The sequence below is a fragment of the Triticum aestivum genome, chromosome 4A (assembly GCF_018294505.1).
Source record: "Triticum aestivum cultivar Chinese Spring chromosome 4A, IWGSC CS RefSeq v2.1, whole genome shotgun sequence".
In the NCBI taxonomy this organism is placed as follows: Eukaryota; Viridiplantae; Streptophyta; class Magnoliopsida; order Poales; family Poaceae; genus Triticum; species Triticum aestivum.
This window is the reverse complement of record NC_057803.1, coordinates 507,999,351-508,025,978: the sequence shown is the minus strand read 5'-3', so window position 1 is coordinate 508,025,978 and position 26,628 is coordinate 507,999,351.

Here is a 26,628-nt window from a genome sequence, read left to right as displayed (position 1 = left end):
GTGATACACATATTCATAATATTGAAGCCAAAAGATGCAAAGTTAATAATGATAGTGCAACTTATTTGTGGCACTGCCGTTTATGTCATATTGGTGTAAAGTGCATGAAGAAACTCCATGCTGATGGGATTTTGGAATCACTTGATTATGAATCACTTGATGCTTCCGAACCATGCCTCATGGGCAAGATGACCGAGACTCTGTTCTCCGGAACAATGGAGCGAGCAACTGACTTATTGGAAATAATACATACTGATGTATGCAATCTGATGAGTGTTAAGGCTCGCGGCAAGTATCGTTATTTTCTGAACTTCATAGATGATTTGAGCAGATATGGGTATATCTACTTGATGAAATACAAGTCTGAAACATTTGAAAAGTTCAAAGAATTTCAGAGTGAAGTGGAGAATCATCGTAACAAGAAAATAAAGTTTCTACGATATGATCGCAGAAATAAAATATTTGAGTTAACGAGTTTGGCCTTGAGTTAAACAATGTGAAATAGTTTCACTACTCATGCCACCTGGAACACCATAGCGTAATGGTGTGTCCGGACATTATAACCGTACTTTATTAGATATGGTGCGATCTATTATGTTTCTTACCGATTTACCACTATCATTTTTTGGGTTATGCATTAAAGACAGTTGCATTCACGTTAAAAAGGGCACCATCTAAGTCCGTTGAGACGACACAATCTGAACTATGGTTTGGCAAGAAACCAAAGTTGTCGTTTCTGAAAGTTTGGGGTTGTGATGCTTATATGAAAAAGTTTCATCCTGATAAGCTCAAACCCAAATCGGAGAAATATGTCTTCATAGGATACCCAAAGAGTCAGTTGGGTACACCTTCTATTACAGATCCGAAGGCAAGACATTCGTTGCTAAGAATGGATCCTTTCTAGAGAAGGAGTTTCTCTCTAAAGAAGTGAGTGGGAGGAAAGTAGAACTTGATAAGGTAATTGTACCTTCTCCCTCATTGGAAAGTAGTTCATCACAGAAATCTGTTTCTGTGACTACTGCAGCAATTAGTGAGGATGCTAATGATGATGATCATGTAACTTCAGATCAAGTTACTACCGAACCTCGTAGGTAAACCAGAGTGAGATCCGCACCAAAGTGGTACGGTAATCCTGTTCTGGAGGTCATGTTACTTGACCATGATGAACCTACGAACTATGAGGAAGCGATGATGAGCCCAGATTCCGCGAAATGGCTTGAGGCCATGAAATCTGAGATAGGATCCATGTATGAAAACAAAGTATGGACTTTGGTGGAATTACCCGATGATCGGCAATCCATAGAAAATAAATGGATCTTCAAGAGGAAGACATATACTGATAGTAGTGTTACTATCTACAAAGCTAAACTTGTCAAAAAAGGTTTTTGACAAAGTTCAAGGTGTTGACTACGATGAGATTTTCTCACTCGTATCTATCCTTAAGTCTGTCCGAATCATGTTAGAAATTGCCGCATTTTATGATATCTGACGAATGGATAGACAAAACTGCATTCCTTAATGGATTTATTAAAGAAGAGTTGTATATGATGCAACCAGAAGGTTTTGTCAATCCTAAATGTGCTAACAAAATGTGCAAGCTCCAGCAATCCATCTATGGATTGGTGCAAGCATCTCGGAGTTGGAATATGCGCTTTGATGATATGATCAAAGTATATAGTTTTATACAGACTTGTGGTGAAGCCTGTATTTACAAGAAAGTGAGTGGGAGCACTACAACATTTGTGACAAGTATATGTGAATGACATATTGTTGATCGGAAATAATGTAGAATTATTCTGCAAAGCATAAAGGAGTGTTTGAAAGAAGTTTTTCAAAGAAAGACCTCAGCGAAGCTGCTCACATATTAAGCATCAAGATCTATAGAGATAGATCAAGACGCTTGATAAGTTTTTTCAATGAATACATACCTTGACAATATTTTGAAGTAGTTCAAAATGGAACAGTCAAAGAAAAGAGTTCTTGGCTGTGTTACAAGGTGTGAAATTGAGTAAGACTCAAAGCCCGACCACGGCAGAAGATAGAAAGAGAATGAAAGTCATTCCCTACGCCTCAGCCATAAGTCCTATAAAGTATGCCATGTTGTGTACCAGATCTATTGTATACCCTATACTGTGTTAAGCAAGGGAGTACAATAGTGATTTAAGAGTAGATCACTGGACAGCGGTCAAAATTATCCTTAGTGGAATAAGGAAATATTTCTCGATTATGGAGGTCTCAAAAGGCTCGTCGTAAAAAGTTACGTCGATACAAGTTTTGACACAGATCTTGTCGTGGTTTTATCACGGCAGATGTCCTTAGTGTGAGGACTTAGTCGCGAGGCCAATGCGTCTATGTGATAGCTTGAGAGGGGTTGAGCGGAATCGAGAGACGCAACACAAGACAGGGATTTAGACAGCTTCGGGCCCCAGGAAACATCATCCGGTAAAAACCCTACATGCTGTTTGAGGCTAGGTCTCATTATCATCACGAGGGAGTCGCCGTAAACCGGCTCTCCTCTTTGTGTCTAGCCCTAAGATTGTTTCTTCTTGCTTGTAGCCTGGAGCTTCTAGCTTGTCCCTCTTTGGGGAGCCCTGCCCCTCCTTATATATGTTGAAGGGGCGGGTTGCATGTGGAGTCCTATTAGGATTAGGACTAGTCTATCTCTAATACAAACCGGATACAAGTCCAGGTCTTAACTCCTTGTAAGACAAATATTCCTTATGCCTTTCCTCTTAAACCGGCCCACCATAGTATGAACCGGCCTTCATGAACCGCCAGTTGGGAAACCGGGTCTTGTCGCTCCTCTGACCCGCCCGCCGGGTCACCAGTGAGTCATAATGACCAGGTGGGTTAATTGTAAACCGCCAGGTCAGGGCGGGTCGCCAGTGAATCGCCAAGTGCCAGCCGGATCTCAGTAAACCGCCAAGTCCGACCGGGTTATACTTCCGGCCGGTTTACGCCATGGGGTATATCCCCGACATTAGCCCCAGTTTAATTTGGATTTGTCCATGTTAAACTGATCTGCAACATAAACACAAGAACAAGTTTGGCGGGTTGTGCTCCGGGTTAAGAATTCTTGTAGACCGACACCTGATCATCCTTAAATCCTTGTCATTCCCTCCTTCTAGAAAATCCGGGTTAATAACCAGCTTCATACTCAAATTGCTGATGTTGGCTTCGCAAATATTGTGAAGAATAATCCACTTGAGTCGGCTTCCAAAGCACCGGTTTAAGAAATATTTGGTCTTGAAATACTCCTCTGATATTCAACCGGTTTGAAAATGTAAAACTTGCCAGTTTATGATTACCACCATTGTCTGGTTATAAAAACTGATAATTCCGGGTCATGATTGTTGCCAACACCGGTTCATGATTGTTGCTAATGCCGGTTCATGATTATTGATGACGCCGGGTTACAGACACAGGGTCATAATGATTGGTGACGCCGGGTTAATCCAGTTTGCTCAAAACAGAGAATTTGAAAATAGTTCTTCGATAATAATATAATACCTGTAGCCCCCAAGTCTTGAGCACAACAAAGTGATGGCTTAAGACTTGCTTCAATATAAATACTGCCACTTAAGAAGAAATCCATGTTGTTCATCCCAGTGACTAGTAAAAACTGAATACTCCATACTATGTAGCCCCCAAGTGCCGGGTTATCATGCTTACAGCAACCTGGGACTTGTAATTGTCTTATACTCATAAAAACTTCAACCAGTGTAGCCCCCAAGGGTCGGGTCATTATGCAATAATGAGCAGGCACTTTGTAGGTATAATCATGTAGATTTGAGCAATGATGTGTAGCCCCCAAGGGCCGGCTCAGTAAGATAATATTGAGCTGGGACTTAATATATACTTCAATAAAAATAACATCATATGATGAAACCCCCATCATGGGACTTGAATCCATGTCCACAAGGTTAAGAGCCTTGTGCTTTTACCAACTGAGCAGTGGACCCTTCAATATAATGAATAAAAAGCTTTGTACCTTCAATTGTTGACAGGAGCAATTGGTAGCCCCCAAGGGTCGACTCATTATAATGTGATGAGTCGGGTCTTCAATAATATGAGCAAAGAATGACTTTTCATTAGCCCCCAAGTGTCATGGTGCATGCTTGCAGCGACATGAGACTTGCATATAACCTCAATTTGAATAATGTAGCCCCCAAGTGCCGGTTCGTAAGCCCGCAGCGACTCGGGACTATTCCTTCAATTGTAGAATAAACCATATCCTTTGATAAAATAATATCCAGTGCGCTAAAGCGACTTTGAAAACCTCAATAATATCGATTATTAATAAAAATCCAGCCATGTTGGCTATTCAAGATAATATAATCCGGTATGAAAACCATATTCATTCAATATCATAATGAAAATTCAGCCAAGTTCGGCTATTTGAATAATATAACCCAATGATTTATAAGCGCATGATTCCAATGTCGCAATCCAAATATATACTGGTGACTTATATTCAAAAGCCAGGCCAGTTTAATAAACGCCGACGATTTATAATCATGCTTTATTCAACCTGTTTCTGCATACAACAAGTTTAAAGTGTCCTGGCGGTTTACCGCCGGACGGGTCATAATGCCCAACATATAACCTGGGTTTATAACCAAGGCTGCACTTAAGAACAATCAAATATGAAATATATCATACCTGTGACATTGAATCACCTCGCTGGTTTACCAACTTTCTGTAGTAAGGGTGATAATCCCAATCTTGAGTACTGATAACTCCTTCCATATTGTGTCGATTTATGATAAAACCGCACCGGGTTATGATAGACACCGGATTATCCATATATAATGCTGGCGACATGTAGTCGAACCAGACCGGATTAATAATCGCCGGATTATAATTGGTCATGTATTGACAATTTGTAATTGAAAGTCAAGCCGGGTTAATGAACGCCGGTTTACTCCATAATAGGATGATAATAGAAAATCAAACCGGGCAGATGGCCCCCGGATTAGGACTTGGCCGTGTTTCGTCAATTTGTAATTGATAGTTGAACCGGATTAAAACGTTGTCGGTTTAGAAAACGCAACAAAAATCAAATAACAGTTATGAAAAAATATGGAAGCAAAGGCAATGATAAAAACCGTTTGCAAAAATATGCTATACTGAGCTGATCAGATGGTATTACCATGGTCGGACAGGACCAAGCCCCCAATAGGAGTGACAATGATTCAAGTCAGCCAGGTCCCCAAATGATTCGTGGCATATATGCCAGATCAAGAGGCGTGGCAATGGTTCGGGTTCGACCAAGCCCCCAAGTGATTTTGTGGCCTTAGGCCGACCAAGAGGCATGACTGGTTCAGACTTGACCATGTCCCCAAGTGATCTGGTGGCTGTTGCCTATCAAAAGGTGTCGCGTTGGTTCGGACACGACCAAGGCCCCCAATGATGTATAAGAAGCAAATGTCAAGGGGTAAACCGGAGTCCGCTTTAAAAACAGAGCCACTCCATGTAACCACGCATGATAAGAAAGACAGAGACCCCGCTTTATGAAGCAGAAGCCCCCATGTGATCAATAATATATTAGGCCAATAAGGCAGGATACCCATGTTTGAACCGCGCATCATGGCAGCAGGTTCTCTTCGGTAATTTTTAACTTTTTTGCAAGAGATAAATTCTTCTTGAACCGGGATCTTGAACCGGATAGTGAGAGCTTCAAAGCTTTGTGGGAGAATAGACGTCCCTTAAACAGGATTGCAAACCGAAATCTTCCTTTTCAGCCGGAAATTTTCTGATGGCCTTTCAACTCGAACTTGCGAGAAATTAATTCCTTTTTGAACCGGACATTGTTAAACCGGATTTGAGAGCTTCAAAACTTCGTGCAAGACAAATTCCCCTTGAACAGGATTGTAAACCGGATATTTGAGAGCTTCAGTGAGACTGACTTCCCTTGAACCGGATTGTAAACCGGAATCCTTTCTGATGATCCAGAACTTCTTCATTGAGCCGGGATTTTGTAACTGTCATATACTTTCTAAGCCAGAAATTTTCTGACGGCCTTCAAATAATAGTAGCCTCCGGGACCGGGTTATCTTTTCCCTCCATCGTCCCGGGGTTCTTAAATTTGCTGAAACTGGCAAGATTTGCTGAGTCATGTCATTGTAGCCCCCGAGTCTCAAAGGTGACTCGAGGAGTTGGCTTGAAACTCTCCATATGTGACCGTGATGTAAACCGGCATAAGTTGTATATCATTGGTGTTGATAACACGATGTGAATCCACAGAGGGTTGAGGTGACTGCGGCGGGTTGTAATTGATCCCGTATGAGCCGTGTCAGCAACTCGGCCAATGGTTCCTTCCAACTAGTGATTTGAAGTTAACCAAACTGTAGTGGCGGCGACTTGTGCACCTGCCCATCGAACCACCCAGTGCAGACGGCGGTTGATAGTATATGATAATTTGCCTCCATTTTGTTGAAAGAAAACTGGGCTACCCAAGCTGTGACTTGCTCATACCCAATAAACAGCTCATGCAAACAGGTGCGGCCCGGTATGTCGACGTAGACCAGGCCACGAGAGACGGACAGCAGGGACGACCGCATCATCAGTGGCGGCTCCGACAGATGAGTCGGCCGCGGCATTGTAAACCGGCATGGACGGGGAAATCGGCACTGGTGTTATAAACCGGCACGGATGGGCAAGTTTAACCGCGTCGTTTTGATGTAGTGAACAATTGTCCTGCATCAACAATATTGCAGACCAAGACAAAGATAAATTGCTCTTTGATAATAATATGTGCCAATAAAAGATATTTTAGATGGATATCACCTGATGTGCGAGGCCGGAAATAATCCGCCATGAAGTTGATGATCGCTAGGTGAAGTTGAAGTCACTCACGGGTGAACCGGCCACATCATGGTAAACTGATGCGGACGGGTGAGTCGGCCACGGCGTTGTAAGCTGACGTGGACACGTGAACCGGCCGCGATGATTGACGGGCGAGTCGTCCATGGCGTTGTAAGGCAGCACGGGCGCATAAGTCGATCGCAAGTGTTGTAAGCCGGCATGGACAAGCGAATCAGCCGCAGGTGCGGACGGACGTAAACCGAACAGCAGGGGCGGCAATTTGCACGCATATCCGTCAAGCAACCTGATACCTTTGTAACGAATAATGGTCCTGCGAACAAATATCACATACCAGAGTAATTGTTCTCAAACAATTTAATATGCACTTATAAAATACATAAAAGGATAGCACCTGATTTATTTGAGCAGACGTGACACGTCTGCCAGAATTTGTCAAGGATGTCTTTGCTGGCCGTACTGCGATTTGAACCTTTGAACAGAGTAAAGTACTAATACTAGTGCTTGGCCTTGTGTAACAGCACATGGTCTCCACGTAATTAGGCTCTTGTTCATCCAAAGCCTAGAAATCATCCAAAGCCTAGAAATCATGGCCTCTGCAACTGGGAAGTGGCAGCAACATCCATAAACTCAAATCGCCTTGGCTCCTGCTTGTAGATCGACTCGGTCTTGAACTATTGCTCAAAGGAGAGGTGACATGGCGGCTCTGAGGCTCAAGCGCGACGGTGACGGTGACTCGGCGCGGCCGAAGCATCAGTCAGCGCGGCTCGCAGTGGAGACAAGCGGCGGCAGCCTGCCATTGCAGCGAGGCCATGCAGTGAGGGCGGTTCAGGTCGGATGCGAGGCAGAGACAGCCGGCGGCTCGGGGCGATGTGTAGCAGTGACATGGGTGGCTGCCCTTTTGTTGTAGCGGTTTGTAGAAGATGGTGACCCACGAGCAGCAGCAGAGGCGGGCAGCCGGTTTGACGTAGCCTGGCGGGGCCGACGCGAGGCGAATCAGAGGCGGGTGCGCGGACGGAACTAGCATGGAGGAGCAGCAAAGCGATGCGAGGTCTGCACGGGGCAGCTCAGAGACCGAGTCTGGCTTCTTTCTTCTCTAATTCCGATGGAATTGTACCTTTTTCCTTTTAGAACCAGGACTCGATCAACACGGCCAGCAGATTGTTGATCGCTCTGGACACCGCAGAGAGAATAAAAAACACTCTTTATCCATGATCTGGTAGGTGCCTTTGCGGCTGTAGATGTAGTAGTATAATGTAGCACTCAATTAGTACTAGTCTCGGTCACGTACTAGTGAAAGTACTAGTTGATTCTTTGGATTTTTGCAGCTAGATTAAACAATCATTACCAGCCTTCATCCGTACTGATGTGGACGCAAAGCGGAGCAGCAATTTGACACGGATACTGTAATACGTGTACTTGCAGTAGAAAAAACTCATGTCAAAACCCGGGATTTGCGGCCACTGCTTAAAACCAATGCGTCAATCTGATTACTTGGTGACATCGAATCAGATTTTTGTCCGGTCTCATCTGTAGCGAACAAAGCGATATGTGCTCGGATTCAACTGGTCGCCGTGCAAAGCGTGAGGCGCCGCACACAAACCCTAACAACTCTATGGATCTTGTATCTGCTGGCTCCAAAAGTTTAACCATAATTCTGATCTCCCAACAATAAATTTGCGGACTCTGTCCATGGTCGTCCGGATTAATCATGAACCTCTCGATCCCTGAGAAAGGTCCCTCCAAGAACTCAACACCACCGTGCGCGGCCCCACGGTGGGCGTCAACTGTCGTGGTTTTGTCACGGCCGATGTCCTTAGTGTGAGGACTTAGTCGCGAGGCCAACGCGTCTATGTGATAGCTTGAGAGGGGTTGAGCGGAATCGAGAGACGCAACACAAGACAGGGATTTAGACAGCTTCAGGCCCCGGGAAACATCATCCGGTAAAAACCCTACATGCTGTTTGAGGCTAGGTCTCATTATCATCACGAGGGAGTCGCCGTAAACCGGCTCTCCTCTTTGTGTCTAGCCCTAAGATTGTTTCTTCTTGCTTGTAGCCTGTAGCTTCTAGCTTGTCCCTCTTTGGGGAGCCCTGGCCCTCCTTATATATGTTGAAGGGGCGGGTTACATGTGGAGTCCTAATAGGATTAGGACTAGTCTATCTCTAATACAAACCGGATACAAGTCCAGGTCTTAACTCCTTGTAAGACAAATATTCCTTATGCCTTTCCTCTTAAACCGGCCCACCATAGTATGAACCGGCCTTCATGAACCGCCAGTTGGGAAACCGGGTCTTGTCGCTCCTCTGACCCGCCCGCCGGGTCACCAGTGAGTCATAATGACCAGGTGGGTTGCTTGTAAACCGCCAGGTCAGGGCGGGTCGCCAGTGAATCGCCAAGTGCTAGCCGGATCTCAGTAAACCGCCAAGTCCGGCCGGGTTATACTTCCGGCCGGTTTACGCCACGGGGTATATCCCCGACAGATCTGGATGACTAAGTCTCGATCTAGATACATATTAAAAGTGGGAGCAATTAGCTAGAGTAGCTCTGTGCAGAGCATTGTAGACATAGAATTCGCAAAATACTTACGGATCTGTATATGACAGACCCGTTGACTAAAATTATCTCAGAAGCAAAACATGATCACACCTTAGTACTCTTTGGGTGTTAATCACATAAGCGATGTGAACTAGATTACTGACTCTAGTAAACCCTTTGGGTGTAGGTCACATGACGATGTGATCTATGGGTGTTAATCACATGGTGATGTGAACTATTAGTGTTGAATCACATGGCGATGTGAACTAGATTATTGACTCTAGTGCAAGTGGGAGACTGAAGGAAATATGCCCTGGAGGCAATAATAAAGTTATTATTTATTTCCTTATATCATGATAAATGTTTATTATTCATGCTACAATTGTATTAACCGGAAACATAATACATGTGTGAATACATAGATAAACAGAGTGACTAGTATGCCTCTACTTGACTAGCTCGTTAATCGAAGATGGTTATGTTTCCTGACCATGAACAAAAGAGTTGTTATTTGATTAACGGGATCACATCATTAGGAGAATGATGTGATTGACATGACCCATTCCATTAACTTAGCACCCGATTATTTAGTATGTTGCTATTGCTTTCTTCATGACTTATACATGTTCCTATGACTATGAGATTATGCAACTCCCGTTTGCCGGAGGAACACTTTGTGTGCTACCAAACATCACAACGTAACTGGGTGATTATAAAGGGGCTCTACAGGTGTCTCCGAAGGTACACGTTGGGTTGGCGTATTTCAACATTAGGATTTGTCACTCCGATTGTCGGAGAGGTATCTCTGGGCCCTCTCGATAATGCACATCACATAAGCCTTGCAAGCATTGCAACTAATGAGTTAGTTGTGAGATGATGTATTACGGAACGAGTAAAGAGACTTGCCGGTAACGAGATTGAACTAGGTATTAAGATATCGACGATCAAATCTCGGGCAAGTAACATATCGATGACAAAGGGAACACCGTATGTTGTTATGCGGTCTGACCGATAAAGATCTTCGTAGAATATGTAGGAGCCAATATGAGCATCCAGGTTCCGCTATTGGTTATTGACCGGAGACGTATCTCGGTCATGTCTACATTGTTCTCGAACCCGTAGGGTCCGCACGCTTAAGGTTTCAGTGACAGTTATATTATGAGTTTATGAGTTTTGATGTACCAAAGGAGTTCGGAGTCCTAGATGAGATCAGGGACATGACGAGGAGTCTCGAAATGTTCGAGATGTAAAGATCGATATATTGGACCACTATATTCGGACATCGGAAAGGTTCTGAGTGGTTCGGGTATTTTTCGGAGTACCGGGGAGTTACGGGAATACGGGGGAAGAAGTATATGGGCCTTATTGGGCTTTAGGGGAGAGGAAGAGGCAGGCCGCGCGCCCCCTCATTGACTAGTCCGAATTGGACTAGGGGGAGGGGCGGCGCCCCCTCCTTCCTTCTCTTCCCTCTTCCCCTTCCTTGTCTCCTACTCCTACTACTTGGAAGGACTCCTAGTTGGACTAGGAAAAGGGGAATCCTACTCCCGATGGGAGTAGGACTCCCCTAGGGCGCGCCATAGAGAGGGCCGGCCCTCCCCTCCTCCACTCCTTTATATACGGGGGCAGCGGGCACGCCATAGACACACAAGTTGATCTTCATGATCGTTCTCTTAGCCATGGGCGGTGCCCCCCTCCACCATAATCCTCGATAATATTGTAGCGGTGCTTAGGCGAAGCCCTGCGACGGTAGAACATCAAGATCGTCACCACGCCGTCGTGCTGACGGAACTCTTCCCTGACACTTTGCTGGATCGGAGTCCGGGGATCGTCATCAAGCTGAACGTGTGCTAGAACTCGGAGGTGCCGTAGTTTCGGTGCTTGATCAGTCGGGTCGCGAAGACGTACGACTACATCAACCGTGTTTTCATAATGCTTCCTCTTTCGGTCTACGAGGGTACGTGGACAACACTCTCCCCTCTCGTTGCTATGCATCACCATGATCTTGCGTGTGCGTAGCAATTTTTTTTGAAATTACTACGTTCCCCAACATAAGAAGGCATTGGATTTACATCCAACAGCCGACATTCTTCTTCAATCTCTCGTATTCTTTCCCCAGCGCTGCCGGAACCACCTGCTCCAGCCTTCGGCGTCCAGCGGCGTTGTTTTGCGCTCCTCAGCAAAACACTACCCCGCCGACGGCCAGGCCATCCCTCTGAAGGAAATATGCCCTAGAGGCAATAATAAAGTTATTATTTATTTCTTTATATCATGATAAATGTTTATTATTCATGCTAGAATTGTATTAACCGGAAACATAATACATGTGTGAATACATAGACAAACAGAGTGTCACTAGTATGCCTCTACTTGACTAGCTCGTTAATCAAAGATGGTTATGTTTCCTAACCATAGACATGAGTTGTCATTTGATTAATGGGATCACATCATTAGGAGAATGATGTGATTGACTTGACCCATTCCGTTAGCTTAGCACTTGATCGTTTAGTATGTTGCTATTGCTTTCTTCATGACTTATACATGTTCCTATGACTATGAGATTATACAACTCCCGTTTGCCGGAGGAACACTTTGTGTGCTACCAAATGTCACAATGTAACTAGATGATTATAAAGGATCTCTAGAGATGTCTCCGAAGGTACATGTTGGGTTGGCGTATTTCGAGATTAGGATTTGTCACTCTGATTGTCGGAGAGGTATCTCTGGGCCCTCTCGGCAATGCACATCACTTAAGCCTTGCAAGCAATGCAAATAATGAGTTAGTTGCGAGATGATGTATTACAGAACAAGTAAAGAGACTTGCCGGTAACGAGATTGAACTAGGTATTGAGATACCGACGATCGAATCTTGGGCAAGTAACATACCGATGACAAAGGGAACAACGTATGTTGTTATGCGGTTTTGACCGATAAAGATCTTCGTAGAATATGTAGGAGGCAATATGAGCATCCAGGTTCTGCTATTGGTTATTGACCGGAGACGTATCTCGGTCATGTCTACATTGTTCTCGAACCCGTAGGGTCCGCACGCTTAAGGTTTCGATGACAGTTATATTATGAGTTTATGAGTTTTGATGCACCGAAGGAGTTCGGAGTCCCGGATGAGATCAGGGACATGACGAGGAGTCTTGAAATGGTCTAGACATAAAGATCGATATATTGGACGACTATATTCGGACATCGGAAAGGTTCCGAGTGATTCGGGTATTTATCGGAGTACCGGAGAGTTACAGGAATTCGCCAGGGAGTATATGGGCCTTATCGGGCCATACGGGAATAGAGGAGAGAGGCCACAAGGAAGGAGGCGCGCGCCCCCCTCTGGTCCGAATTGGACAAGGGGTGCAGCCCCCTTTTCCTTCTTCCTCTCCTCCTCTTTCCTTCTCTCCTACTCCAACAAGGAAAGGAGGAGTCCTACTCCCGGTGGGAGTAGGACTCCCCCCTTGGCGCGCCCTCCTCCTAGGCCGGCCGCCTTCCCCCTTGCTCCTTTATATACGGGGGCAGGGGGGCACCCCATAGACACAACAATTGATCCTTGAGATCTATTAGCCATGTGCGGTGCCCCCCTCCACCATAATCCTCGATAATATTGTAGCGGTGCTTAGGCGAAGCCGTGCGACGGTAGAACATCAAGATCGTCACCACGCCTTCGTGCTGACGGATCTCATCCCCGACACTTTGCCGGATAGGAGTCCGGGGATCGTCATCGAGCTAAATGTGTGCAAGAACTCGGAGGTGCCGTAGTTTCGGTGCTTGATCGGTCGGGCCGTGAAGACGTACGACTACATCAACCGCGTTGTTATAACGCTTCCGCTTTCAGTCTATGAGGGTACATGGACAACACTCTCCCCTCTCGTTGCTATGCATCACCATGATCTTGCGTGTGCGTAGGGAATTTTTTGAAATTACTACGTTCCCCAACACCCTCCACTCCGCACCTCCTGTTATTCTCTGCCGAGTGTAGGCCCACCCCGCACCCGAACCAGTTAGGTTTCCCACTCCTCTCCGTCTGCAACTCCGCTGCCGCGTCTTCCCCATCTTTGGGTCGTTCCAGTCTGGGGCCTCGCCGTCGTCCACTGCCTCGGTGCGCTCGGCGCGGCGTGGTCAACATACGAGAGTCATCAGAAGAGGACTGTATGTGGAGATCCTGACGGCTGGGACCCACGAGGTCCATGGTCGCACGCAAGGAAAGTTCCTCCTTATTACGCACTGTACGTGCACTGTACGTGGGAAGGGCTTCTGTATTTCGCGAAAAAAACGTTCCCCCGCTGACAGGTCGGACCCACCAGCTATATCTTTGCACGCAAGGAAGTGCCTCCTTATTATGCACCAAAAAATGAATATCCCCTGCTAGCTGGGACCCTCCATAGTGGGTGGCTGACTTGTGGGCCTACTAAGTTGACGAGGACGGAGGGCTTTGTAAACTTAGTCAATATGAACGATTCTAGCTCCTGTGACCGTACGATGTCCATCCAACGACCATAGTGCTTCTTCAACCTCTGGTCTTCTTGCTCTCCGCGTGGGCACCCTCGTACTCCTCTCCGCGTGGGCATCCACTGCCGCGTCTTCCCCGGCTCCACGTCGTCCCCTTGCTAGGCCTTGCCGTCGTCCACCACCTTGGTGCTCTCGGCGCGGCGTTGTCAATGTGGTCAAGGACCGACTTCCATCGGAAGAGTACTGTACGTGGAGAGGCTGACAGCTGGGTCCATGGCCACAGCCCAGTTTTTTTGTAATTTGCCAAGTAAGTCGCTTTGTCAGGCCTGTTGGGCTGCAAATCCTTCGAGACGAGGAGAGCTCCATTCGGCTGGCCGAGAAAATGGCCTATCAGTAATGAGAAATGGGTTGTACATTTTTAAAACACATCAAACCGGCAATTAGTTTCAAATATATTTTTTCATTTCGAGATTTTAAATTACATTAATTTTTATGCATGGAGAATTTGTTGGATTTTATATTGATATACATTTATTTTTAAAATCAGTTTGAATGTCAGTCGAAATTTCGGGATTAAAAACAGTTAGGACCACACCAAAATATGCAAAATTTCATATAATTTTTTAACCGTGGCCACAATATGGGCTGTAATGCTAATAAAAAGAATATGGGCTCCAAAAAAACCTTAAGAATTAGCAAATGGGCTGTAAATTATTAGAAATAATGGCAGATGGGCTGAATGCTCTTTTCCACAGATTTGAGGCTTTCCTAAAAAAAGGTTGACGCACAAGCAGTGACTATTGGATGTCCATCGAACGACCGTCGTGCTTCTTCAATCTCTGCTCTTCCTGCTCCAGCCGCTCAAACAAGCGCCGGCGGGACTGCCTGCTCCCTCCTCCCCATGGCCGGTTGTGCTGCTGCGCAGGCCTCACCGCCCCATCGTACTCCCATTGCTGGCCTAGCCATCCCTCTACTCACCCACACCTGCTGTTATTCTCCGGTGACGGCAGATGAACCAGTAAACCCTCGTAAGTCGTACTCCCCTCCGCGTGGGAAACAACTATCGAGTCTTCCCTGCCTCCATGTCGTTCCCTTCCTAGGCCTCGCCGTCGTCCACCGCCCTGCTGCTCTCGGCGCGGGCTGGTCAACGTGGTCAAGGAACGGCTTCCATCGGATGTGGACTGTACGTGGAGAGGCTGACATCTGGGTCCACGGCCGCAGCAAGGAAGTGCCTCCTTATTACGTGCAAAATGATTATTCCTCCACTTGACAGCGGGGACCCACCGGATGGGCCACCGTATTTCGCGAAAAAAAACGTTTGCCCCTGACTGCGGGGACCCACCAGCTACATCTTCGCACGCAAGGAAGTGCGTCCGGGCAAAAAAAAACGATTCGCCCCCTGAGTGCTAGGACCCACCAGCTACATCTTCGTAGGCAAGGAAGTGCTTAACAGTCGGGACCCACCTAGTCGAAGCATACGTAGCATTGTCATTCTGGTCGCGAACGTGTACGTATATACTGGTCGATGTAGAGGCGCGCATGTGTTGTAGTAGAGGCGCGCTCATGTCGTAGTAGAGGCGCGCATGTAGCATGTACACGTATGTACAGCGGCCAGGGTGCGAGAAAGAAAATACGGCCACGTATGTGTACATACGGGCGGGGTCTCGAACGCCTACTCGCGCATACGTAAGGCCAGGGCTCATGTACATGGCTGGGTTGGAACGGAGAAACAGCATCGTCGTCGTGTTCATGGGGAGACAATGGAATGCGTCATGTTCATGGGGAGGCAACGGAATGCGTCGTGTTCATCGGGAGGCAACGGAACACGTGGGAGCCAACCGGCTGGGTCGGAACGGAATGCGTGGTCGTGTTCATCGGGAGGGCTCGGACGGAATAGGCGATGGAAATGAGGCCTGGCGTACCGCAAAACGGAGGAAACAGCCTTGTGTTCGACCGACCACGTTCGAAACGGGATCCTGTTCATCGGGAGAGGTCTGGCATACCGCAAAACGGAGGAAATAGACCTCCTACGGTCGAAACGGGGGTTCTGTTGATCGGGAGGGGTGTGGCATACCGCAAAACGGGACTCCACGGGATACTGTTCATCTCCATCGTCGAGCTCCTCCAGCCTCCACGGGCTACCGTCGAGCTCCTCCAGCCTCCACGGGCTCCTGTTCATCCAGCCTCCACCGCGCGCTACTCCACCGGCTACTGTTCAACCACCCCTCCATCGTCTACTATTCATCCAGCCGTCCACACCACGGGGTCCTGTTCAACCACCCCTCCACAGGCACCCCTCCACCGTCTACTGTTCATCCAGCCCTCCACACCACGGGGTCCTCTTCAACCACCCCTCCACGGGCACCCCTCCACCGTCTACTATACATCTAGCCCTCCACCACACCACGGGGTCATGTTCATCCAGAGGCAACGCCACTGCTCACTGTTCATCAATCCCCCCCCCCCGCAACACTCACTGTTCATACCATCGATCGGCTTCAGTTAGCAGCAGTAGCGAAGGAATTGCTCAATCGGGTTCAGTTAACAGCCATCGATCGATCGCTCGGGTTCAGTAATGCGTAGCCTGCAGTGCAATCGATCGGGTTCAGTTAGAGCCCAACGCCTTGCTCGGGTTCAGTTAGAGCCAACGCCTCGCACACACGCGCATACGTGTACGAGAGAAACGTGCATCGCTCGGCCCCCGACCTCCCACCATAACCGGGAACTCCCCAAAATTTTCCTCGCCCTCGCTTCTACCACGGTTTTTTCCGTCATGGACGGCCCAAAGAATGTCATGCAGCTGCGTCTCCGGCCCGCCCAGGACGAAAAGCCCATTTTCTGTCATGATTTTTTGTCATAGAAGTAGGAGCCCACCACATCTATGATGATATCGGGTTTTGTCACAATTATCGTCATAGAAGTGTCATATGTATGACAGAAAAAAATTCGTTTGGCCCAAAATGTCACGGATGTGTCTTTTTTTTGTAGTGTTGCGAAGATGCTCGATGTTCCAGGAATTACTCAGTGGGACGGCATCTTCGGTCTCCAGGTGGACTGCGCCGGACCAGGTGACTCGTATTACCCGATAAGGGCCTTCCCACTTCGGCATCAACTTGTTGGTATTCTTGGCCGACTGAACGCGCCGCCTTCCTCAAAGCTTCGGGCATGAACCTTGCGGCTATGGTAGTGGTGCAAAGCTTGCTGGTAGCATGCTGCTCTCACAGCCGCCCGAAGACGATCTTCCTCAAGGAGCGTCGCGTCATCTTGCCGCAACTGCTCTTTCTTAAGCTCATCATAAGCGAGCACTTAAGGTGACCCGTATATGAGTTCCATGGGGAGAACTGCCTATGCCCCATATACTACGGCAAAGGGTGTCTGACCGGTGGCTCGATATAGCATCGTCCTGATCGACCAAAGAACCACCGGCAACTCATCAATCCAGCGCCTTCCGCTCTTGTGGAGCCTATCAAAGGTCTTCGTTCTCAAGCCTCGCAACACTTCAGCGTTCGCCCTCTCCACTTGGTCGTTGCTCCGAGGGTGTGCCACGGAAGCAAAATAAACCTTGCTGCCGAGGTCTTGAATGTACTGCATGAAGGAGTGGCTTGTGAACTGCGTGCCTTTATCGGTAATAATTCTGCTTGGCACACCAAAGCGGCAGACCAGACCCTTGAAGAACTTGATGGTTGACTGTGCTGTCACCTTTCTCACTGCTTCCACTTCTGGCTACTTTGTGAACTTGTCGATTGCAACGTACAAGTACTCAAAGCCCCCGACAGCACGGGGGAAGGGGCCCAGTATATCGAGCCCCCAGACCGAGAATGACCAGGAGAGAGGGATTGTTTGAAGGGCTTGAGCTGGTTGATGAAGCTTCTTTGGATGGAACTGACACGCTTCACACTTGGTTACTAGTGTCGTCGCATCCTGGAGGGTGGTGGGCCAGAAGAAACCTTGGCGGAATGCCTTGCCGGCAAGGGCCCTCGACCCTATGTGGGAGCCACATATGCCTCCATGTATCTTTGCCAACAGCTCCAGTCCTTCCTCCCGGGGGATGCACTTCAATTTCACACCGTTCGGCCTCCTCCTGTACAGGACGTCATCGACGAACTAGTATAGGGCAGACCGATGGGCTACTTTTTCCGCTTCTTCCTGCTCCTCAGGAAGCTCCCCTATTTGGAGGAATCGGACGGTATGCTGCGCCCATGCCGGAGCCTGGGGCTCGACAGCAAGGACCAAAGGCATCTCTTCCGCCATGGGAGCGGCTGTCTCTACGACCAGGGCTTGACGCCCTGCCGGAGCCAGTTGCTCTTGGGCAGGCTCAGTGTGCACGACAACATCCTTGCCGGCCATCCTAGGGGGCTCGGCGGGAAAGTACGTGCCAGGACCTGATTTCCTCCGCTTGTTCTGTCCCATTGATGGTTCGATGGATGGCCGAGTTAACTGGAGCAAAAAGGTACCTGGTTCCACAGGTAGCTTGAATGCGGCATGCTTCAACAGGTAATCGGCGATGTCGTTCTCCGCCCGGGAAACGTGCTCCGCTTGGATACCGTCAAAGCGCTCCTCCAGCTTCCTCACTTCATCTACGTAGGCCTCCATCAATGGGCTCTGGTAATCCTTGTTGACTTGCCTGACGACAAGTTGCGAGTCGCCCCTGACGATGAGCTTCTTCACCCCGAGGTCTGCCATGATTCTGAGACAGGCAAGCGGCCCCTCGTACTCAGTAGTGTTGTTTGTGGACATCTCCCTAGGAAAGTGCATCTGGATCACATACTTGAGGTGCTCTCCGGTGGGTGCGATAAGCAGCACACCGGCACCAGCGCCTTGCAGCGAGAAAGCCCCATCAAAGTACATGATCCAGTCGCGGTCTGCTTCCTTGCCGGGGAGAGCGGTCTCCTGGATCTCCTTGTCGAGCGTTGAGGTCCATTCTGCAATGAACTCCACCAAGACTCTGCTCTGGATTGTCGAGGTACTTTCAAACTTCAACCCAAAACTTGACAACTCCAGGGCCCATTCCACAATCCTTCCATTCGCATCTGGGTTATGCAGTATCCGTTGCAACTTCCTCGAGGCCATAAGGAGGCTGAAGAGCAACTTCTGCACACCGGAGTACCTCGAACTAGCCCCCTGCAAGAGGGAGTTGACAAAGTAAACCGGGTGCTGCACCATCTTCTTCTTCTGCACCACCTCACTTGACTACGCGGGCACTGCCATGGTGGCATTAGACTCCGCCGGGGGCCTTGCCTTGCCGGCAGCAGGCCCTGCCAGGGGGATCTTTGGCTTGCCATCCGCTGGTTCTACCGTCGCCACTGCCTCCTCGTCGACCTCCCTCTGTGCCACCAGTGCGGCGCTGACCACTTGATTCGTCGCCGCCAGATACAACAACAATGTCTCTTGTGGTTTAGGCGCAACCAGTATTGGCGTGGAGGAAAGGTATTTCTTCATATCCTGCAACGCCGCCTCGGCTTTTGGGGTCCACTCCATTGGGCCTACCTTCTTCAAGATTTTGAAGAAGGGAAGGGCACGCTCAATGGACTTGGAGATGAATCAGCTCATGGCGGCGACGTAGCCGGTGAGCCGACGCACATCCTTGATCCGCTTGGGCGCCTCAATCTGCTCAATAGCCTTGATTTTTTTTGGGTTTGCCTCGATCCCGCGCTACGATACGAAGAATCCGAGAAGCTTGCTGGATGGAACATCGAAGACACACTTCTCAGGGTTCAGCTTAAGGTTGATCTTGAGCAGGTTGGCAAATGTCTCTTCTAGATCTTGCACAAGAGTTGCCCCATCTTTGGTTTTGACTACTATGTCATCCATGTATGCTTCCATATTTCTATGGAGCTGGGGTTCAAAATCAAATTGGACTGCTCTTGCAAACGTCGAGCCAGCACTCTTCAACCTGAAAGGCATCCGTAAAAAGCAATACGTACCACATGGGGTGATGAATGTTGTCTTCTCTTCATCCTCTCTTGTCATGAAGATTTGGTGGTAGCCCGAGTAGGCATCGAGGAATGACAAAAGATCACACCCGGCCATGGAGTCAACAATCTGGTCGATGCACGGCAACGGGAAGGGGTCCTTAGGACAAGCCTTATTGATATCTGTGTAGTCGATACACAACCACCACTTCCCATTTGCCTTGCGCACCACTACCGGATTGGCCAACCACGTCGGGTGGAGCACTCCTCTCACCAAACCTACCGCTTCCAACTTCCTGATCTCCTCTGTGATGAACTCCTGCCTGTCCAGAGCCTGCTTTCTGACCTTCTGCTTTACGGGCCGCGCATGAGGGCAGAAAACTAGGTGGTGCTCAATCACCTCCCTGGGAACATCGAGGATGTCAGATGCTTGCCACGCAAACACGTCGACATTCACCCGCATGAAGGTGACGAGCGCGCCTTCCTATTTGCTATCGAGGGTGGAGCCTATGGTGAAGGCCCCTCCCGTGCCATCCTTCCTGACGTACACCTTCTTGGTCTGCGGTGGCTCGGCTCTGGATTTCTTGCTCTGGCCGGTAGAGCTCTCTGGCACGTCCTCGATGGTAGCGCAACACTCCGAGGAGGTGTGCTTGCCGGAGTGGGTGCGAGAGGTCTTACCGGGCTTCTTCTTCCCTCTCGGATCTTCAGCGGCATGAGCAAGTGCCTTGACGATAGCTGCTCCAACTGCTTCCTGGTAGAGTTGGTCGGCGCAAATCAGCGCGTCCTTCTTGTCGGAGGGGACGGAGATGATGGTCAACGGCCGAGGCATCTTTAACATGTTGTAGGCGTAGTGTGCCGCCGCCATGAAATTGGCCAGTGCCGGGCGGCCGAGGATCCCGTTGTAGGGCAAGGGGATCTCGGCCACGTCGAAGACGATCCTCTCCGTCCTGTAGTTCAACTCTCCTCCAAACGTCACGGGCAGTGTGACCTTCCCCTTTGGATGGCTCCTCTCCGGATTGACCCCTTGAAACATGCCCGTTTCCTCGAGGTCTCCATCGGGAATTTGCAGCCTTTTGATCACGACGGACGAGATCAAGTTCAGGCCGGCCCCGCCGTCGACCAACATCTTGTTCACCTTGAGGTTGCATATCGTTGGTGAGATCAACAATGGCAAACACCCGACCGCGGTTGTGCAGTCAGGGTGGTCCTCGGCATCAAAGATGAGGGGCGTGCTGGACCATTTCAGCGGCTTCTGAGCGTCGAACGACGGCTCCGCTGCTGTAATCTCACGCGCCCACTGCTTGAGCTGGCGGTGAGAAGTATGCAGCGAGGCGCCGCCATTGACGCACATGGCCTCCGTAGCCTTCTGGAACTCTTGCTCACTGGACTCGTTGTCCTTGCCGTGATCATCGTCTTCTTGTTTCTTGTCACGGCCCCGGGCGGGCCTCTCTTGCTGGTTGTCCTTGCCGGGGCGGTTTCCTTGGCCGCCACGCTTCTTGCCAGATCCCTCGGCACCGTCCTGACCTTTCTCCTTGTCCCGCCTTTCATACTCGGCCTTTTGCTTTTCAGCAAGCTGCTCGACTTGACGGCAGTTCTAGAGATTGTGGCCCTTGGTGCGGTGGATCTTGCAGTACTGCTTGCCGGAGCCCCCTAGCTTGTCGGCAGCTGCTAATGCCCGGCAGGCAGTGCACCCGGCAATCTCCTTGTCGGGGCCATCTGCCTTGACCTTCTTGGTAGCGCCGGTATCGCCAGATCCTTCAACGGCAAGTACGGCCTTGCCCTTGTGTTTCCTATTGCGACGCCGGCCCTTCTCCGTCGGGGTGGCAGCATCTTCGTCGGTAGAGTCGGTTTGTGCGCCGGCGTCTTCGCCGGGGAACTTCCTTCCCTCTTCAGCTCGGGCGCATCTATCGGCCAGAACGTAGAGTTCAGCCACATCCTTAACCTTGGTCATCGCCAGCTCTTCCCGCATATTGCGGTTGCGCATGTTCCGATCACAGTGGCTGGATGAACATCGGGGATGTTGTACTGCACCCGGCTGAACCTCTGGATGTACTTGCGCAGGGTTTCCCCTTCCTTCTGGGGAATGATATGCAGATCACTGGCCTGGCCATGAGCTTGGTGGCCTCCTATTAAGGCGCCAACAAACTCATGGCACAGATCCGACCAAGAAGAAATGGAATCCGCCGTCAAGTGCATCAACCAAGACATAACATCGGGCTTCAACGCCAGCGGGAAATAATTGGCAAGCACCTTGTTGTCGCGAGCTCCGGCAGCCTACATCATGATGGTGTAGATGCTTAGGAACTCGAATGGATGGGTCTTGCCAGTGTACTTCTCACCGACCTCGGGCTTGAACGTGCAATGGGACGGCCACTAGAACTATCGCAGCTCACGGGTAAAGGCTGGGCAGCCCACCTCGTAAGGTAGGCCGCCGGAGCCCCCGGTGATGGGTGGTCCATAGCGAGTCCCGCCCGCTTGTTCGACTAGTGGCGTGTATCACGCCGGCGCTCAATAGTGGTTCGAGCATCTTTGTGAGCTCATTCTTGAAGAACTTGGCGCTGGTCGCGGTGGGTCCGCGGGTCGGATGACGCTATAGAGATGTTATCACAAGCGTCATCACGGCGGGCAGACACCCGCGGCGGCTGGCGAGGAGGAGCAGAGTGCACCGTGGCCGCAGCTCCCCCGGTCCTCCCGGCGCCAGCACGCGGTGGCTCGGTGGAGCGCCGACCCGAGGGTCCCGCTGGTCGTGGATCGTCTTTGTTGGCGACGGCGACGAGGCTCCGGATGGTGGCCCTCCACTCGTCGAGCTTCTCCGCAGCAGGAGGGAAGTCGAGGAGCAGCTGCGCGCGCTAAAGCTTCTGCTGGCGTGGGTGGCGGCGATAGCTGCGTGGACCGTGGCGCGCTTCGACTTCTAACCGCGTTAGAAGGAACTCCATCACGACCCAGCGGCTGCACGCCATTTTCGCCAGCATTTCGGCGGGCATGCTGAACTCCTTCATCCCGCGAACGACGCACAAGGCTCTTCCCACGGCGGTGCCCAGGGTCACCGGCGTGTGACGCTGTTCGTCACGCACACCATGGGAAGAGCGTGAAGTGGTCGCCGGCGTAGGCGTCTTGGAGGTTGCTGCGCCGCCCGTGGGTGGCACGACGACACTCCTGGAGGGCCCCGCGCCGCCTGCGGGGGGCCTAGCCCCATCTTTAGACTTGGTGGTGTGCGGCCTGTCGCCTGGTACGCGAACGGCACCGCTCGCTAGGCTCTGACTGCCAGGGCGATGTTGGTGCTTGCGGACCACTGCTCGGGTTCTGTCCGTGACTGGGCCACTAATCGCCCCTACTGGCATGGGCCGTTCGGCCCCCGACGAGCCGATCGCCATGGCCGTCTTCTTCTTGGGAGCCATGGCGATGAAGAAATGCTAGGCTAACTACTAGACTAGATTCTCACAATTGCGCCCCCTACCTGGCGTGCCAAATATGTCGGTGGGAAATGACACCTAAGGGATCACAAGAATCCCTACTACGGTTGTCGGGGAGCAGGGTTGCAAGAAGAGTAGGATCAGTAGTCAGCATGAGGATCGTTTACCCAGGTTCGGGCCGCGAGGATGCGTAAAACCCTAGTCCTGCTTTGGTGGATGTATTGAGTGTTCTTGAGCCTTTGAACTAGCTACAGTGTCTGAGCACTTCCAAAGAGCCGAATCCTTCTCCAGTATGCCATGGGCCTCCTATTATAGTCGAAAGGGGCTGCCACAGTGGCATACAGGAGGTGGAAAGGCGTACAGTGCTATTAGCTTATCGCTCATATTACAAGACAAGATGCATTTAAATAGTACTGCACCGTCCACTGCATGCCTGGCTGAACACGCCTCCTCGCCTCCATTAAACCCGCATGCAAACCGAGAAACGTACTCCGGCCCACGGGAGGAAATTTTCCACTTGCCGTTGGAGAATAATAGAGTCACGTCCAATCCATTTGAGTTAATTGCATGTATGATTCTCCCTCTATAAAAAGTTAATTGCATCCTTAATCTTGTATTCTAAGTACTGTGTGGGTTCCAATGTCAGTATAGTGTACATGACTTGCAGGCGTGCTACAGATTCGTACAGAAAGTTAAAAAGAAACAAATCCATGACTTGTAGGATTGGAGTTAGCACTGATGGCGGTTCGTAGTCGTTCCACGCTCGGGCATTGAAGTTTGTAACTATTTTAGATTAGAACATACTACTCCTCCGGTGCTAGTAGTAGAGCAGAGTCCTACTCCACTACTACTCTACTCAAGTAAGTTAGGGCATAGTAGCAGGTACTGTAGGGAGTACCAGTACTGTGCTCACTCAAGCAAGTTGTCTGACTTTGATATGACCCTACACTGCTGGTATGTGTCTCGTAAGTCAAGCGGCATGCTGTAGTCATCATCACATGTCCACGTCCTGCAGCACATATTCACTTCTCCATATTTGTCCGCTCTTCCATCCCCGCTAAGGCGCCTCCCCCCCTCGTCCAATCTTCCATCCCCGCTAAGGCGCCTCCCCCCTCGTCCGAAACCCAAGCACTAACAATGGCAGAAACGAGCAGCGTCCGCCGAAAGAGTGGCTGGAATTTGCTCCCCACAGAGGTAATCAAGCTCATTCTTTCGCGTGTGGACAATCTCAGTACCATGCCGCTCGCCACGTGCTCGTCGGGGTTGTACCATTTACTCAAAGCCCTCAGGCCAGAGGTTTTTAACCCAGCTCCTTGCTTGCTGATGCCACCTGATCTTCAGAAACGGCGTGTCATGCAGCATAACGATCGTAGGGTGGTGAGCATCAACCCCCTTGACTGCGATCGATCCCCTTCACCCTCAACTACATTAATGATATGTATTGGGACGGCATGAACACGTCTTGGATGGTGCTCGTCGACGGTCGCGGCAGCTGGATGCTCGTGGAGGTCTACACCCGGCAATTGATCCCCCTTCCTCCGATTAACATTGCACTGCTTTGGCACCGCGGCCTAGAATACTCGGGATCTTACAGTAGCCAACATGATACCAAGTTTTATTTGCTCAAGGTTGTAATCTGCCAAGTGCCCACAAGATCTGTGAATTATAAAGACTTCAGGCTAATTGTGTTCTTCAACCGCGGTCTCGCCTATCTCATAGGTCACTGCGATAAGTGGATAAATCTGCACGACCATCGCAGGATCATACATCCTCCATGGTTCTCTGATGCCATTGAACACAAGGGCTTCATTTACGTTGTCGACTCCTTCTATGGTTGGACGTATTGCTGGCCTACTCCAGTCGTCACTACAAATGGTTGTTACAATAGTATGTTACTTTCCTATGATATCATGATGGCTTGCTTATATTACTATCAGCATTTATTGAAAAAATATTCATGCTCATAACATGTTGTTCTTAGGATTGACTACATCAAGAGCCCTTCTTTATTTGAATCCAACTTTTTTAGGGTTATTTAACTCCAACTTGATATGATGTTGTAGGCCGCCTGGTGTCCCTACCCTTCCTAATCCCAGAACCTTTCAAAGAAAAACGGCATGGAAGTTGCAGGTGGTTCCTGGCTCGATCAGACAACGACGAAGGATTGATGATCGTTCGCACGTACCGGACATGTTGTTTCGCGGAATACAATCACAGTCACTGCAAGGTCTTTGAGCAGGATCCCAACTTCTCTGGGCCTTCAGGAATTTTTGACTGGAGGTTGGTAAGTAGCCTTGGTACACGCTCTCTATTTTTTGGACTGAATTATCCAATTAACTAGGAGATAACCGACAGCAAGGATCATGATGGCAGCGCGGTTTCGTTCGTCAGGCAAAACTGTGTGTACACAGCGTACCATGCGTCTCTGCATGCACCATACGCTGATATGTGCCGCCGTGCTCTGTAGCCCAAAGTAGGAGAGAGGGTCGCAAGTATCAGACTTCGACCTGCTGGCTGGAGTTTCCCCCGTCAGGCACCCATCTGGTTCAAGTCGTCAGCCAATCTCCATAGCTTAATAAATAGTAACGTCTAACTGAGCCATTTAGTTAGATGCGTACACTTGTGTAGTAGGATCTTTATTTAGTTTGATGCATACACTTGTTCTTTTTTGGTAGCCCTTTTGTAATGATGGCTAATGTTTGGTTTGGAAGAGAGAGTTGCGTCTTCACTCTTATGGCCTGCTTACTGCTTCTATTGCACCCCCAGCCCTGGTTGCTGCTGCTACTATTTTCAATGTACAATCAGTAGTATATTTCGTCTGTTGGTTGAATAAATGTGTTGTTAGAACGACAAACACAATGTTTTGGAAGTCGTTGGACGGTTCGATCCTTTAGTGCCCCGTACCGTACGTAGCGCATACTATTTTTTCGTACGGAACACATTTTCCACTTGTTGATAACATGCAGCCCACTGATGAAGGCCCAATAGAGAAGCCCATAATTAACTGGAAGGGAGGCTCTCACATGAATCCAGCCTAGGTACATGCTCATGGTCCCCTAAACATAAATAAGTAAATAAATAAATAAATAAATAAATAAAGCTAAATGTTCATGCACCAGTTCTTTAAATTCACGATTTAACAGGAGGATATTATTTCCTATGATAGTGTCGTTACATTCAGTCGATATTATTCTTCGGCAAAGATAGCGACCGGTCTTCTTTCTCCCAGCATTTTCTTCCTGCAACCAGCAGGCCCATGCAAATCGTAGTCAACGTCGTAAATAGATCCTGTCCATTTTTATTTTTCAATAAGAATGTCCAACCCAGCCCAGCACATTGGCGACAACACTTTATCCTCCGCCTTGGTGCGCTCGCCACGGCACCGCCGTCCGGCCCTGTCCACATAGTTTTTTTTTCGAAACGGTCCCTGTCAACATAGTGAATCGGGAAAGGACTATAGTTGTGAGTATGACAGTACGGACCCACCAGGTC